The 17,554-nt window shown below is 45.2% G+C and overlaps 1 pseudogene across 4 annotated transcripts in view; it reads right to left on the bottom strand.

Annotated features, from left to right (window-relative positions):
• Positions 1 to 3,639: 3,639 nt before the first annotated feature.
• LOC144112821 (inactive selenide, water dikinase-like protein) overlaps positions 3,640 to 17,554 on the bottom strand; it is a 29,186-nt pseudogene continuing 15,271 nt past the window's right edge. For 2 of the 4 annotated variants that reach the window (XR_013310486.1, XR_013310487.1), the window contains exons 4-9: positions 9,670 to 9,819; positions 9,218 to 9,330; positions 7,912 to 7,998; positions 7,101 to 7,291; positions 5,663 to 5,770; positions 3,640 to 4,344 (exon numbers count right to left, since the gene is read on the bottom strand). The product of XR_013310486.1 is annotated as an inactive selenide, water dikinase-like protein, transcript variant X1 (transcript). Of the gene's footprint in view, positions 4,345 to 5,628; positions 5,771 to 7,100; positions 7,292 to 7,911; positions 7,999 to 9,217; positions 9,331 to 9,669; positions 9,820 to 10,421; positions 10,523 to 10,834; positions 11,149 to 17,554 lie in introns of all 4 variants that reach the window. The other 2 variants (XR_013310488.1, XR_013310489.1) reach the window with 2 other exon arrangements.

Below are 17,554 nucleotides of genomic sequence, written 5' to 3' on the forward strand. Positions count from 1 at the left end.
CGTGAAGCCCCGCCTACAGCTCTCACTGCTCCTGCGCAATAGTCCCTCCGGCGCCCGCGAGAGGCGCCCCTCGGAGCGCCGGCAGCACGGAGCGACATTCCAACTAAGAGTAGACGGCCCTGTACCTTTCCTGCCCCCCCCCCCCCCCAATTTTTTATTTCTTTCCATCCCGCGTCCTACAACTCAGCAGCGCAACACTGTAACCACTATGAAAATGAAAATTGCTTTTGGGGAAAGGAAATGGCGCAGTGTATGTCTCACATATCGGTGGACACCTGAACTGCGCCCTCAGGGAAGAGATAAAGGAGAGAGTGAAAGAAGAAAGGAAGGAAGAGGTGCAGTAGTGGAGGGCTGCGGTATAATTTCGACCACCTGGGGATCTTCAACGTGCACTGACATCGCAAAGCTCACGGGCGCCTAAGCGTTTCGATGGAGGCGAAACGCTAAGGCGATGTCAGTGCGCTATTCCTGCCCCGGATTAGGGGCGTAAGGTTTAATAGCTTTTTCATAACCAATAAGCCACAGCAGAAGATGGGTTTTGATATCACGTGCACAGCTGCACCAGCATCAAAGTACAGGCAGCAGCATCGAAGAAAATCTCGTGGACAGCTCGTTCGGGAGCACGTTGCAGAGCACACCGCAGGGTAAACGGACGGGAGGCCGCCCCGCGTCCAGTACCTTTTAAAGCTCTAGCTTTTAAACCGAAGAGACATGGACCTAACCCAGGATCACGCGACCACTCCTTGCCCGTAGCCGGCGACTCACGCTAGCTTGGTCCTTATCACTCGGGGCAACAAAAGATGTCACAAAAAGCGCTATAAACAACGACAAATGCGTTCTATAATAATAACTGGTATTTTGGGGAAAGGAAATGGCGCAATTGCTGTCACATATATCGGCGGACACCTGAACCGAGGGAAGGGATAAAGGAGGGAGTGAAAGAAGAAAGAGGTGCCGTAGTGGAGGGCTCCGGAATAATTTCGACCACCTGGGGATCTTTAACGTGCACTGACATCGCACAGCACACGGGCGCCTTAGCGTTTTTCCTCCATAAAAACGCAGCCGCCGCGGTCGGGTTCGAACACGGGAACTCCGGATCAGTAGCCGAGCGCCCCAACCACTGAGCCACCGCAGCGGGTACAAACGCGTCCCAAGATAACCTGCTGTGACTGGACGACGCAGCGTTCTGCGTTCCTGTGCAGTACCAACCGCAGCAGTTATGATAGAGCTACCACAGGCGAAGTGGCACATAAGACTCGTTGTGGAAGGGTCATAGATGCAGCCGAGGCAGAGCGTCATGCTCGGAACGCTGCACGTAAGTGGGAAACGGGAGCCACAAACGTGCTGCGTGTCTAACAGAAGACGAACGCTGTCGGGACGCTGCAATGCATCTCGAAGTCCTACTGGCCTCACGTGCTCTGGAGGCATATTGTAAAGAAAACTGTGCGGCCATTGCAGCTGGCGCGAGCAGTCTTCCACGCAAGGCTAAATAGGCATTCGCGATAAAGGGCGCCGCTGTCGCGGAGGCAAAATTACTCACCTTAGGCAAAACAAAGATCCCTCGTCGAACTCAAGCTTCTTTAGGAGCAAAATAACGCAAGGCTGGCCACCCGGCGCCGGTCGTGACAGGGCCTTAGCGCAGCCAGGAAGGTTTGAGCAGAGGACTATCCAGAGAACAAGCGATAGGCCTAGCGGCCGCAATCCACCAGCTGCCGTGACACAACGTGCGAGTGTTCTTGGCAGCAGCCGTTCTACGTGTGTATGAAAATTATGATGATGATGATTATGATGTCATACGAGTTTATATGTCATTGTTGTTAGCCTATCAAAGGATGACACATGCCCACACTGGGGGATCGGCCAAGAATCGGGTGGCTGTTCGCCTGTACTCAGTTATTAAAAACGAAAAGCATGCGGGAACGCAACACCGGTGGATTCTACCTCATGAAGAGAAAGGACAAGAGTTTTGATTTCGAAATAAATAAATAATATTAATACTAATAATAATATTGAGGGATTAAAAATAATTATTAAGTCAAAATGTAATAATTTGTAGAAAAGAAAATTCTGTTACAAATAGCAAGGCATACGGTCCTTGCCGATGGTACGTGGTCCTGGACCGCGCCATAAGGGAAGGAATAAAAGAGGGTGAGCGGCGACGAAGCCACCCACTCCTTCCCGGTTGCCATGGTAACGGCGCATGAGCACAATTGGCCTCTCCCATGTAACATGGTATCGACGCATGTGCACAACTTTCCCCTCGCGTGTACCACGAAATGCTCGACTGGTAGCCTAGTGTAGCTCCCGCTACAAAAAAATTTAGGACACACAGGTCCTTGAGCCCCTGCGCGGCCCCACTGCACTCAAACGTTCATGTCCCGTATAACAAGTGGCAGTTTATAGTGAACATTAAAGAACCCCGCCAGGTCTGAATTATCAGGAAGCCTCTGCTACGGCACCTCTCTCTCTTCCTTCTTTCACTCTTTATATACTTTCTGCCGTTCCCCACGGCAGGGTTGAGGTGTTCACCGAGATGGTACCCTATCCTTTCAAAACACAAAATTTTCTTTTCATCCCCCATCCTAAAGCTTAGCAGCGGAACACCCGTAACCACTATGAAAATGAAATTGAAAATTGGTTTTTGAGGAAAAGAAATGGTGCAGTATCTGTCTCACATATTGGCAGACACCTGAACCACGCCTTAAGGGAAGGGATAAAGGAGGGAGTGAAAGAAGAGAGGAAAAAAGAGGTTTCCTGATAGCCGTGCACTGTGACACCTGCATCAAAGTACAAGAAGCAGGCATCGAAGAGTCTCGGGAGCACATTGCTGCAGCACGCCATGGGGCAAACGGAAGGAAGGCCACGCCGCTTCCAAAACGTTTTAAAGTGCTAGCTGTTAAACAGAGCCATGGACTTCACCTATCATCACGTGACCACTCCTTGCACGTAGCCGGCGCCTTGCGCTAGCTTCGTCACAATCACTTGGGGAATGCAGTGGCAACAAGACAGCGCTAAAGACAACGCCAAACGCTACAGCAACCAAAACCCATGATCAGATATGGGAACCTTCAAGTGTTTAATACACTTGCAACCGAAGTTCCCATTGTTACTCTCACTGATGGCAGCATCATGTGCAGCTTGGTTTGAATCCGTCTTGTTACAGCATGCTGCATCGCCTAACATTTACATCCACCACGCAGTAATGTGCAGGAGCGCTATATGCACTGTTGACATGTGCAGAACCCAAAGTAGACACTGGACCAAGCACAATGTTCATGTTCCGAAATGAGATACTGTAAACAAGTAATTTTTCTCAAGCTTAATATTTCACAAAATCAGGTAAAGTCCTCAGGAATAAATTTTGAAAAGGATAAGTGACAAGCTCCTTAGCGCTCTTTTTAACCACATTATTCACGGGAGCAATTTCTTGCAATGTGCTGTTTATATGGTTCGTGACAAAACGAGCAAATTAGGTCTCCACAAAAATTCAATTCAAAAGTCGTTTCACATAAAAGAATTGGATGAAGCAACCTGTATCTAATGGTGCTAAGTAATGTCTGCTCTTAATGATGATACTGATGGATAAAGCTTCAGTGTGCCCACGCACACTCTCAGCACAGACAAGAGCCAGAATTTTTGCAAAATATTTTTATTCCCAATGCATGGCAAATGGCTGAGGCTTAAGCAATGACAGGCTGTGAGAGATGCCCACGGGAGACAAACCATCCTCCACACCACCGTAATATTCAGTCAGCGCAGATTCATAAAGGTCTCTTCAAGGAACAGCCAGTCTCTTAACTGAACAAACCATCAACACTACTATATGATATAAGGGAAAATATTTTACATAACGAACGCTTGTAGAAGACTATCTTTCATGACTAACAAAAATATTGGTGTGCTCATAAAGTGCATAAAATATTGCTAACACAACACAAATTTTTGTTTGGAGTCCATTTAGCTAATGTTCATGTCAGTGGCATGCAGCATAAGACGAAAGCTGTCGCCACTCGTATATGTGGCATTCGTAGTTGCATATGACAGCCATAAGGTACCCCATCAGTAAAAACTTCACAGCTCACTCTTTCAAAACTCCTTGGAGGGCTGGAAACCTTCGTCACAACCAATTCTTTCCCTGTCCCCTATTCCCAAGCCTGTGTTACCACAGCTCAGACTCCTTGTCGGCTGAAGGCACTTCGAGAACGCGTAGAGAGTCCGTCAGCCTTGCTACCCGCTCCCCTTCAACAACATCCTCTATGATCCACGCTGGGTATCCCTCCTGCTGCTCAATTTCTTTGCACGATGCTTCGGCATTCTCCTTTGGAAGGCACATCAGCAGTCCACCTGAGAAAGAAAAAATGGAAACTTGTAACTCACTAACGCCATAAATTATAACAGTATAAACTGTCACTGCAACCTATGAAATAAACTTGAAATGAAATTGCTGCTGTTTTACCGCAATCCTGTATTGCCGCAAAATTGCTGCAATTCCTGTGTTTTGATTATATATTTTTCATGCACTCCTCTCCTCTAATGCCCTCAAGGGCCTTGAAGGTATTGACTAAATAAATAAATAAAATAAATAAATAAATTCCGTATGCTAATATTTGGCAAGAGAATTTGAGAAAACAACCCAAATGATGCTTTAACTTGTTCATTGCATCTTGGGTGTCCGGTGGGTGATCCAAGATACTAAGTCGTGCGATGAATCCGTCGCTATGCTCTGATTTATCAAAGAGCGTGTGGAAGGGACACACGCCATGTCGCTGTTGCCATTTATTGGCGTTTCCAGGAAGTTTGCATTGCCAAGTAAAAAAAAATTTATGGCTACAGTTGTACTAAGGGCAGCGTTATCTATGTGAAGACAAGAAATTTTCTCTATGTGAAGCCTTGAGAAGTGCCAAAGACCTCCCTACTCCACCCTCCACAAGAACCACGCATCCATCACCAACCCGTTGCCTGCCTCCACACACCAGAAGCCCATGCAGCAGCAGAGCAAAAAGAGCAACAGTAAAATCAAATCCAAAGAGACAGTGGGAAAGTCAGCTGCCCTCCAGAAGCATCCCCAACCGGCCACAGCCTCACCATGCCCCACTAGCTAGGGGGCCGCCAACATAGACACCCTCTAGAAAAATTCTGTTGCACTCGGCTTTAAGTAAAAGCATTCATTAAAGTAAAAGCATCAAAGTAATAACTGAGCGAAATACAACTGCTATTACAGCGTTCTCGCATCAGGTTTCATGATCATCCTGTCAATTTTGTTTTCTTTTCTCCTGGTACTACTCAGAGCAGAGCATCTGAATTACATAAAAAAAATCTGAAAAGAGTTTCACCCAAAAGGAGACAACAACATATCTTTCCAAGGAACAACTGGGGATTTCCGACAGGAACACCATCACTTTCATGTAACTCTAAACTCTGCATACATATTAGCACTTCCTGACAGTGAAAGTTTGAAAAGTTGTGTTGTATCTATTTTCAAGAAGCTGTGAAAGACATGAGAAGGAAATTCTACAATAGTGAAAAAAAATTTGACTGGTTGTCAGTCAGTGGCTCAACAGAGGTCTCGGCCGAATGGCCGTGCGTTAGTTTGAAGGAGGTGCCCGTGGCGGCCAGCAGGGCAGGAACCTTGGCTATGATGGGCAGCGTATGGATCACAAACCCCACTGAGCGCTGCTGCACTTGCACCAAGTTCTGGTGTGGCCGAGCAGACCGAAGCCTGTCACGTCTGTAGCACCGTGGCAGCCATGCTTGTGCATCAGCCGAGCTCCTGGAACAACAAAGGCAAAAAATTTGTTTTAACTCAGTTTCTGCACAAGCAGGAGTGAAGTGAAAGTCAATGCTCACTTGGTCGCAAAATACACAACTGATGAATAGTCGTACAATGCCTCTCATTTCATGATATAAAAGGAAAAAAATGTAGCTGGTCTGATAAAGACCTGCTTTGATCAAAATGAAAATTTTTCCTCGTCAAAAGTCTGCAATTTTGTGGTAGCCTTCTTGCATGCAGACAGTGAAGTACTAGTAAATGGAACACAGATACTTGCACTTGCAAAATGTGAGACTGCAAAGATACTACCAACATACCCTGTGAGGTGGTAGTAACTAAATTACTGCAGTCTTTAATGTTGGTCGCCAGGTTACCACTGTCCCCCTTCCCATGGGCAGCTAACAAGGTAAGATATTTCCATGCAATAAACAAGGAAGCAAAATCCAGATGGGCAAAATACAGTACTTCCCAGCCCCACCACCTTCTCAAGGTTAGTGTTTTCCAATCTAATCTAACCTGTATCCTTGTTTGTACTATCCAAAGACACGACTTTAATTATTTCCTTTTTTCTTTTCCTTATTCGTTGGCATCACACTGGAGTGAACGGCTGTGGTAGTAAAGAGACAGCCACAAAGATGGGATGCTTCACAACAGAAAACAAACAACTGGTGGTGAGGGGAAGCCTCAGTCCCCTAACCAATATTTCAGAATATTTCAACAAGACGACTTTCCTTTTCTCCCAACTCTTGTCTAGTTGCGACAGCATCACTCTTCTTGCGTTCATCTTTTTACATCTTCCCTTCTGCCTTTTTAATCCTTCTCCCTGCTTGCCCATTCCTTTTTCTCCAAATGAACTCCCCAGTTTCTTTGTGCATTTACATGTCATGGTGTCCTTTGCTCTCGCATATTTTACAGAATCTACCAAGTGCAGCAACATCTCCTTAAGTGCGTGATCAAATTCTTGGAGCTTCTTTTTGTTTGTTTGCACTAATGTCCTGCACTTCTCGTTTTCAATGCTCTATCATATCCCATCTCATTATTTATGTTACGATTACTGTAGTTGAAGCTGTCTTCATCATGGGACATGAATTTGTTATTGTTGCCCTGACCACTGCACTGTACTTCAATTATCAACTATTTTGTTGTCACCTTCTTAAAGAATTGCTCACAGTTTGTATGCACTTTAGTATCTGTCCACTCTCTTTCTGTGAGTGTACATGTTTCACCTCTACAATACTTCAGGACGGCATTGCAGAGACTGCCGTAAATAAGCACATAAGCAAATAGGCAACTAAAAAAAAACTGCAGACACGAACAAATCAGCACCAACCATTGAGATTGAGACGTGCCATGAAGTCTATTGCACGGAGGTAGACCCTGCGTACATCTTCACTGATGCCAGCCTTGTCCAGCTGAGCATGGCGCTCCGGCTTCTCCAGCCACTGGTGAGCGTTCATAGCCACCTGGGTGCCAAGGGGCTTGGTCAGTACCAGCACGTCTCCAGGCTGTGCATTGTCTGGCCTGTAAAGGAAGCGTAATATTTAGCAATTAGGTTAAATGGCCAGGCTGATGAACATTCCAGTTTTTGTGTAGAGCCTTTTCTGTTGTTCTGAAACAGCTAGCTTTTAATGACGCAGTGACTACTTCTGTAGCAAACCTTCTCCAAGGATAACGTTGAGACAGGCATAGCATTACTATTGCTGTCATTCTTTGCTCTGGGGGAAGGCATATGTTCAAGGGTTTTTGCTGCAATTCTTTTTCCGTTTACATTATAGTGCCATTCTCAAAATTTCACTGTCTTTGCGACTGACCTGCTGGGCCTTTGCTATAAGTACTCTACTTGCAAGAAGCGTCAGCGTTGACTTAGTGGAGTGCAAAATGGTATCAGAACATCTTTGGTGGCTGCGGGGTAGCACTTGATATAATGATGACAATTCCAATGAGACATGGTTTGAACTTGTGCAGAAGTGAATTGTACAGTACAGTGAAAGCTTGTTAATATGAACTCGACGGGGACGACGACAGTTCAAACTGACTGAAGTTCGAACAAACAAAAGTGAACAGAATATGGATTTGGGAAGCAGTCGGGTAGTGAGATTAGCGATTTCATTGTCCTAAAGTATTCCTTCATCACCTCCTACCTTTTATCTGACGGCCTTTTTTCTCCTTCAAAACTGAAGAGGCGCGTAGCATTCAGTGCTTCCAAACTACCGCAGCGGAGGGCCCCACTGAAGTTGCAAAAGGCATACAACCACCACTGAGCATGGTCAAAAGGACTACCGTCTCACGTCTGGCGCTTTTCGACCAAACCATATAGTGCAACCTCTGTGACTTGCAAATTCACACTTGTGAGTCGCGAGGTTGCGTAAGCATTGAAGTCGACAAGCAAAGGTAACCCGGGCGGCCACACGTATATTGCCCGATTTTGCAGCCTCCCCTGGCTCAAGGCGCACACTGCCAAACCAATGAGTGCGCTTTTTGGTGATATCCTGCTTCGATAATGCTCTGGCATCGACTTCATGCATGGTTCCAACCTTCTCTTCAAGCATTTTGGCACAGTAATTACTGCAAACAGAAGACAATTCTAAATGCGGTACACCGAGTAGGTTGACTGCTCCGGCCGCAACCAATCACATGCAAAGGGCACTGAAAAACCGAGACAAATACACACAGCAAACATCAGCCAAGCTCCAACTCATTCGTTTTGCACACGTCGTAGTTTCGCGCACGACCGCATGGTTTCGGATTTGGAGTGCTGGAGACACTGCGACATGTCTGATTCACTGTAAGCATATCGTTGCTGGCCATGTGATCGATTTCTCAACAGCAAAACCCAACACAGCAAGCTACTGAAGCCTTCGAGACCAACACATACAAGCAAGCTGGCTCAGAGGTCATGCAGTTAGTTGCCACCGCTAGCACAGGGAGAAAACCCTCCCTCGTTTACCCAGCCTCTCACGCCATTTTAACCCTGCCCACTTCTCCAAAGAGGTGGTGAAGCCTAGTGGGAATGTTTCTTGGTTCACCGCGTCCCCCACCCCCCAGGCACGGTGGTGTGTTGTTCGAATTATGGGTGGCACAAACCATTAATGTTCAAATTAACAAATTAATTGGCTTTGTTTCACACAGACCCCAGTGGAGCATGGCCAGACCCAGTCGTACAGTTCGAATTATCCAGAAATTCAAATTATGAGCTTTGGCTGTACAGTCAGGTATTTCCACGAGCAAACTACATCATCAGTGTGGTGATTATTTGGGTATTAAGTAAGGTTTATCTGAACTTTGAGAACCACGCTCATGCTGGAAAAATTCATCAGACATAGTACCCAACAGACAGAGCCTGAAATGCTGACATTTTGCATTTCATAAATGCTAACACAGACAAAAATAGCATGGAAAACTTAATTCATTGGAAAAAGAAAAAAGGGAAAGGATTACTGCACTCACGAGATGATTTCAGACTCTCTGCAGACTGATGATGCCACACCACCAATCATAGGCCAAGGATTGAGCATAGTCTGCCCTCCTGTGACCATTGTGCCTGCTTGTTCAGCCAAGTCCTGTGGGGAAACAAATACCATTCAAGCTATTTGCACCATGCTTATGACTTCAGTACTGGGGCATAAACTCGGGCAGTGAAAAGAGTTAAAAGCTGAAACACTTGAACAGCTGCTCTCTGACACGGACATCTCTTGTAGATCTTCTCTCAAGTTATCTCTTCACCATGGTAGGCGCACAAACTTGAAAAAGAAATCTGAGACTGCATTCAAATTTTGAGAGCTTACACAACTAGTGCCCTCACACTCAGATTAGCTCTGATAGGCTACCCATGGTCTCCACACACCTAAAAACATTGATGCAAACATCTTAGGTTTTACTGCAGCAGGGGCCGATCCTACCTTGACTCCCCTGATGAGAAGAGGCACGACAATGTCCCTCTGCTTTTGAGTGAGCTTAGTGCTGGCAGCCATTACCATCAGCACGTTATCGCAGCGGGTCACGCCAATTGCATAAAGATCAGACACCACATTGGCACACACTATCTTGCCCTGCAACAAACAAAAACAATGAATAAGAAAAGATCTTGTACATATGGTGCCAGCACAGGACACCAACATGAGGCCTGTCATTTATTTGATTCATTATTGTGTAACAACGAAGATGTGTCAACGCAGCAGCGACAGTGCTATCGCTGAGCGCGCGCTGCTGGCTGGCTCTAGAACAACCGCTGACGTAAGGTAACAAACGCTGCTATCGTATTGACACATCGTTACAATCAATTTATTTACACGTTTAAAGAAAGTATATTTATAGTGTGGTTTTGAGCCCAATAAGACTGCTCAGTAAGTGACCTGTTATCCAGACTAGCCAATAAGTTAACAAACTTAGCACTTAGAAACTCTGATTATAGAAAAAGTTTGGTGATACTCCTACGGCTACAAGAATATATATTTAATACTGCTTTGTTTCGTTTTATCACCTGGTATTAAAACTACAGGCACATAACTTTCTGTAAAAAATAACACTTGGTATTTTTTGTACAGTCGACTTAAGTGACAGCAGAGCACTGTGATGTTGAAGTTTGAGAATACAATCTACCATCAGGTTACTAAATGCATGTAAGCATTTTTTTACAATGTTGAGCACTTACAGCTAGGTATGTGTCAACAGATGGATAGAAGTAATCAATAGTTTGAACCAGAGAATAACCAGAGTCTTCAAGGGGCACAACACTGGAATCCATGCCAATGTCTGAATGGAAACAAATATGTATATTAGTCAGGTTGTTATGGGCAGCTTCTTGAAGAAAGGTACATTTTCAGAGAAGTTATCAGAGTTACTACTTTTAAAAGCACTGTACAAGGCACCCAAAATGTCTTCAATGAGGTTAAACTGTCCGCACACCATCAGTGTTGGGTTTTGTACCCATTATGACTTAGAGTCAAAAAATCTGTTGAGCGTGCCGTTTTAATGCTTGTACAATCAGGCAAAGATGACAATAAAGTATCTGCACAAGTGTTCGGTGCACAAATTAAAACAAGCTGCTCCAAAGCTTGAACGCACCGATCTGTGATCCCTCAGGGTGGTACAACATGGTCTGCTGTGCTTCGCCGTCTCCCCTGAGCGAATTGAGCAGTTTGTTGAGGACACCCAGGGGAACCTTGCAGCCTCATCCTTTCATGTCAGCCAAGCTCAGGAGCCAAAACTCTGGCTCGAGCCTGTGCTCGGCATTGTCGAATGGGTAGCAGATCACCGTCACGCCGCTGGCTCCGCGTCGGAACATGTAGCTCCAGCCGGCGACAGCATCGACATGTGCAGCCTCACCACTAATCCCGGCGAAAGTTCGAATGGCGGGTGGCAGTGGCGGCTTATGCACTCTGAGCAGGAGAAGAAAAGGAAGTAATGATACCTCCAGCCAATAAGAATTGATCACCGATCAATTCAATTAATTCACACAGTGGAGTGGCAGCGGACAGCTTTGCCCAAACTGACTGCTCGTGACAGCCAGCCGACTTGCCTGCTCGCGTTCCTCGGAGCCTGTCGAACGCAGCTCCAATGTCGACCGAGAACTGTCTTCATGCGCTTCACTTCCTTGCTTGCTGGTACTTCCCTATGCGCTTCCCCACTTTTTCTTTTATATGTAGCGCAAAGATTAGTAGTAGCACTGCTACCTGCTCAAAACTATTTTGAGTTGCCATGTAGCGGCTATTCTTCAGTTTGCCATTGTTTGTTCCAATAGGCATTAGAAATACTTCCTTTTCATTTACTTTGTGATTAAAAATGCAAAAAAAAGCAAAAATTCTATTGAAATTGCAAACGCACGCAACGTACCTAAGCACGTAAGCTTTATGCACACACATGCAAAAATAACTTGCAGTCACTAAAAACCGAAGCGCCAGCAAAAACAAAGTGACAATACTTGGATGCATCTCGATGGTGTGTCTGAATGTTACGCCTAATCCCTTAGTGACCTGATGAAATCAGCAGGAAAGATAAAGTCGCAAGTGCTTCGGAAAGCCCCTTGAATGCAGGCGAAAGAACGTTTAACTACATCAAAGACTTTCTCTCTGATAGAACGGCTAAAATTCAAATTGGCACAATCAAATCCGACACCTCAGTTTAGGAGACAGAGGAATACCACAAGGATCTGTCCTGTCCCTCTTCTTATTCAATATAACCGTCAACAAAAAGGCACACGAAGTCGCCAAAATCCCAGACCTAGAACACTCTTTGTACGCGGACGATATCGTCCTTTGGACCACTAAGGAGAGTATCGGCACGACTCAAGATACGCTACAACAAGCGGCAGATGTAGTAGTAGATGAGGCACAAGCAGCGGGACTTCCGTGTCCCCCCAAAAAATCCGAAGTCCTCATCCTACACCCAAAGCATCAAAGAAAGAATAAAGCACCTCAGATCAAAATCTACGCGGAAGGGGCAGCCATCGCAGAAGTGGAAACACTAAGAATATTGGGATATTGGGAACCAAAAAACGACACATTAAATAAGAAACTGAGAAACACCGTTAACCAAATCTCCCTTCTCATAAGACGCATTGCAAATAGGCGAGGAGGAATTAAAGAAGCCGAGACCAGGAAACTAATCCAAGCCTTCGTTCTTATCAGAGTCATCTACTGTACAGCATACGTCACCCTCACAGTCAGAGAAAGAGATGACCTGGATGCTCTAATTAGACAATCCTACAAAATTGCGCTCAACCTCCCCCGTCATACCCTAAATGAAAAACTGAAAACCAGCTGAAAACCGGGAGAGGGCCAAGATCATCTTGATCTGCATGCAAAGGATGCCTGCGTACGCCTTTTGGCCTCGAACACGCAAATTACAGTCATCGAATGCCGGCGCTGCTTCTCAGAGAGGCAAAATGTTTAAAACAGAGCACCTGAAGCACATGTACGCAGCCAGATCTCAACGAAGAGCACTTCAAGAAATGTGAAATAAGCAGTCGCAACTTGAAGCTTTGCAAGAAAAGAAAAGCCTATATTCGATGCGCTCTTGAAAAGCCTATAACATAAAATTGCAAAACACAAGTGACAGCATCAGGTAGTAGCCAATAGAGATATACTGATACTGGTACTGACTCAACTTAAAACCAGCCAGAAGACACAACACAGGAGGACATGAGCTCAACAAGAGGCTGGACTAATAACTGAAATTTTATTGAAAGAAAGCCGCAAAAGAAGATCCGCAAAGACATGCGTGCCCACAGTACCCCAAAGCAGTGAAAGGAGGATATGCAATCGAAAGTCACTGGCATACTAATGAATCTGAAAAAGCAAATTCCTTATGGCAAAAGTTTACCGATGGCTTAGTCACACGTGTCCTTAGCGTTACCGATGTAGTAAACCTCAAGTATCTACCGACAGATTTCTCCCTTCCGTGTTGCGGAAATAAGGTGTTCAAAGAGAGAGGTCATCCTCATATTTGCATTCAAAAGATTGAGTGTGCAGTGCCAGATTAGAATTTGCCTACCCCCCTGTAGATTGAAAGCGCTCAGTCAGGTGCAAAATCAGACATCTGCCTGTCTGCCCATAGTAGTTGCAGCCATAAGGCAGTGGAACGCAATAAACTTCATTACTTTTGCAAGTGGTGAACCTTTTTATACGTGACACTGTCCATTGTGGACGATTACCCATAGTTTTATCAAGCCTTTTTTTAATGGCCACGCAAAAGCCTCTTATCTTGCACTTAGCTGTTAAGACGACAGCAACATTAAACTTTGCCGAGACTTCCTTGAAACTGTGTGAAATACTGTAGAGGTAAGGTATATCAGCTTCATCCGAGTATGTGTTCCTTCCCCTTGAGCAAGTGAAAACACGCTCTGACAGGTTGGTGAGATGGGCAAGTGGGAACCCAGCTGCCATTAGCTTGGAAACCTGCAATGAGAATGCGTCCTCAGCAGTGATGGCATGACTTATGTAAAGCTGATGTCATGCACGTGATTGCACACCCATCAAGTGTTTCCATCTTTACTGACCTTAGCCAGAGACAAGTACGCCTCCTCAACACCCTTCCCTAGCCATGAGTGGCCCGACTCGTACCTAAAAAGAGGCTTCCCGGATCTTGGGCTGTAGCCCCAACAAACATGGTCATCCACAAAGCGCAGATCTGAACCAAGAAACTGGTAACGGTTCTGCTTAGACAATTCTGACGTAAAAAACAGGCCTTGACTGCACACCTTAAAGACTTCTAAAACATCTTGTGCCAACTTTTCTGGGCCCTCCATGCCCAGGAAATTAAGGTAGTCATGAACACAACGAAATGCTCCTATGCTGAGGTCTTCCGAACAGGGCTCTAATGCCTTATCGACTCTAGATTAAAAAGTGTTGCTGATCAAAGGTACGACCTGGGTGTAAATAACGCCCTGACAACTGACAAATCCAGATTTGCGGTAAAAGGACCACAGCCCCATGAAGCTAGCAACCGAAATCACGCAACTGTCTGTAAAAGCCTGTTCATTGTCCACCCTGATGCAGTCTTGCACATGCCTCAGAAGTCTATCATGTGACAATGAATAGTACAGGTCCACCATGTCGATGCTCACTGCAGAGCACATGCCCAGGTTGCTGTCCACAAGAAACTAGAACTCCACAGAACTCCACTTTTGCGAGTTGGCAGGGCAGTATTTACATCAGAGATCAGGCGTATGCAGAGGGTCCCAGGTTGCACCGTTCCTCCGAGACATTTTCCTGTACAGAGTCGATACGGCATCAAAGCTCTGTTTGGAAGACCTCGGCATAGTAGCATTTCGTTATGTTGATGGCTACCTAATTTTCTTGGACAAGGAGGGCTCAGATAAGTTGGCACAAGACATTTTAGAAATCTTTAAGGCATGCGGTCAAAGCCTATCTTTTACGTCTGACTTTCACTAAGCAGAACCGTTTGCAGTTTCTTGATTTAGACCTGCGCTTTGGGGGCGACCACGTGTGTTGGCACCATAGCCTAAGATGAGGAAAACTTCTTAGCTATGAGTTGAACTACTCGCGGCTGGTGAAGGACGGGTTGGCAATCACATGCATCACGGCAGCTTTACGGAAGTCATGCCATCACAGTGTTGAGAGTGCATTCTCGGAGCAGGTTTCCAAGCCAATGGCAGCTGGTTTCCCCTTTGCCCATCTCGTGCACCTGTCAGTGTGTTTTCACTCGCTTGAGGGAAAGGAACACCACTCGGATGATGCTCACGTAGTGGAGCAGCACAAAAATGTGCCCTCTATACCTTACCTCCATGGCATTTCGCACCGTCTCAAGAAAATCGCACCAAATTTAAGTATGATCTTGCTGTTGTCTTGATAGCTAAAAGCGAAGTAGGAGCCCTTTGCACCACCGTTCAAACTAGGCTCGATAAAAGTACCGGTAATCATCTGCTATGCACAGTAGGAGATAAAAAAGGTTCACCACTTGCAAAAGTAAAAGGGTTTTTTGCGTTCCACTGCCTTGTAGCTGAAACTACTACGGGCAGACAGGCAGATGTCTGAATGTGCGGCTGGCTGAGAGCACCTTCACTGTATAGGAGGGAAGGCGATTTCTTACCTGGCGCTGCACTCTCAATCTCGTCAATGCAATCGGAGGACGACCTGTCTCTTTGCACGCCCGATTTTCGCGGCACATCAGTGGTTTATGGAAGTGATAAATCTGTCCGGACATAGCTGAGGCTTACTATATCGGTAAGGCTAAGGGCATGTGCGTGGCTAAGCCGTCGGTGAACCTTCAGGAATTTTTTTGTTTAGATCGTTTACTAGTATGGCAGTGCCTTTCGATTGTTTTTCGCCCTCACACTGCTTTGGGGTTTGTGCGCGTGCATCTCTTTGCAGGTCTTCTTTTGCTGCTTGCCTTCAATAAAACTTCAGTTGTTAGACCAGCCTCGTTTTGTGCTCATCTCTTCTGTGCTGCCTTCCGGCTGGTTTTTATCATGTAATACTGAATGCCAGCATTTTAGAGTCGAGAACACTTATAATGGCTGCAGTTAAAATGAGTGTTCATTTATTACAAAAAATAGCGCTTGCTTCATTAATTTATGCACGAAGTAAATGACACCATATCACAATAAAAAAGAACTAACCCTCATGGTGAAACTGCAGTTACAGCGAACAAGGGGGCACCGTAAACCTGCCCCTACATCTAAAAGCTTGAACTTCAGGCCAACGCAGAAATCAGATCAGATTACTTCCCAAACCGCATGACACTGCCAAGCAAAGAATGTGACCACCAATAAAAAGCAACAAAAAGCAAACTGTAGGTAGCAGCCAATCTCAGGCAATCTCACGCAGACAAGCTAGAAGGTCAGGCCAACAAAGATGTGGAAAGAGAAATTTGACTAAAGGCAACAGCAAGCACATTATTAAGGTTTTTCACAGCACACTGAGCCCTTTAAATGGCAAATCCTTTCCTGAAAACACATACCAGAAGCGGAAAATTTTTTTCGCCAGTTTTTTTCATGTACTTCACTGTTCTTGAAGCGTGGGTGGTGCACAGAAGTCAGTTTAATGCATGGATCCCTAAGCAATGCCACGCCAAAAACTGTAATTACAGAAAAAGCTTGCTTTACAGAGTGAATACCACTGGCCATTCACAAATATACCAGCCTGCTCCAGGTTACAGGCACCAATCGCACGCAACTTGGTGGCTTGCACAACTTCCATGCAACTCTTGGTTTTTAGACGAAAAAAACTGAGGGATCAGCAAGATATCAAACTTTATATGCATTGCTTTGTTTCAATGACCGACTAAGAAAAAAAACAGCATTTTCCTTAAGCACAACTATTTTTTCACACTAGCTTTCTACAGTAATTCACGTTTATTGCGACCTCGTTAATGCTGACTTGCTGCACGGTCCCAGCACTACTGTGAATAGTTCTACGGTTTCAAATGCTTCTTAGCTCTGAGCCCTTGGCCTTGCACTGGTTAATGCAGAAAAACTTGGAAAGGGCAATCAGAGCTTCGAGCTTTGAGCCACAGGTATTCAGAAGCTCGCTGGTCCTGTGGGAGTACGTTTGGCTGGACGACCCAGTAACAAACGCTGCTACAGTTACTTTCACTCCATTGCAAAAAACTCGCACAGCAAAGACCTGTCTTACATTTTGCAGTGCAGAAACAATCACTGAAATTCAAAGCATGCATATTAAGTGCACACCTACCTTCGAACACAGCTTCATAATTATGGGCATAATTATTGCAATGAAATACCAAGTCAGTACATGTAGTTTTCAATTGATCCTAAAATTATAATCAGCTTGAGAAAGAATAAACATTAAAAGGAAAATAAAATAACCAGAATTGTTAAAAAATTATGTCAGAAGAAATATGTGACATCCACCACACTTCAGCAGTTCTTCAGCTTTGTGCATCATCAAACCACACTTTCTTACAGACATTTGCACAGAATTATTTTTGGGGTGCAACAGTAGGAAGAAACCAGGTTTTGCCCAGAAACGAAGGGCCTTACACATTGCATCACCAGCCCAGATGCTGCACTTGAGTCTACAGCCTCTTCCATAAGTCTCCAATTTTCCTGCTCTCCACAAGCAGCATGATCCCTGTCTGCTACTAGCCAAATTTCACTATTCTACCTGGCTCAGGGCCTCCCACTGCTTTTCTCAATCTTGGAATTCTGCAGACCTAGCAGATCATCAGCTGTTTATTTATTTACATTTCTGCAGGGCCACGAAGGCATAACTTCAGGGGGGATTACATACATACACAATGAATCCTATAGCATGTGATAACATTTTGTACGAGATGGGGAATAATCTATGGCAGATGATAAAA

Source organism: Amblyomma americanum, chromosome 1, assembly GCF_052857255.1.
Source record: "Amblyomma americanum isolate KBUSLIRL-KWMA chromosome 1, ASM5285725v1, whole genome shotgun sequence".
NCBI lineage: Eukaryota > Metazoa > Arthropoda > Arachnida > Ixodida > Ixodidae > Amblyomma > Amblyomma americanum.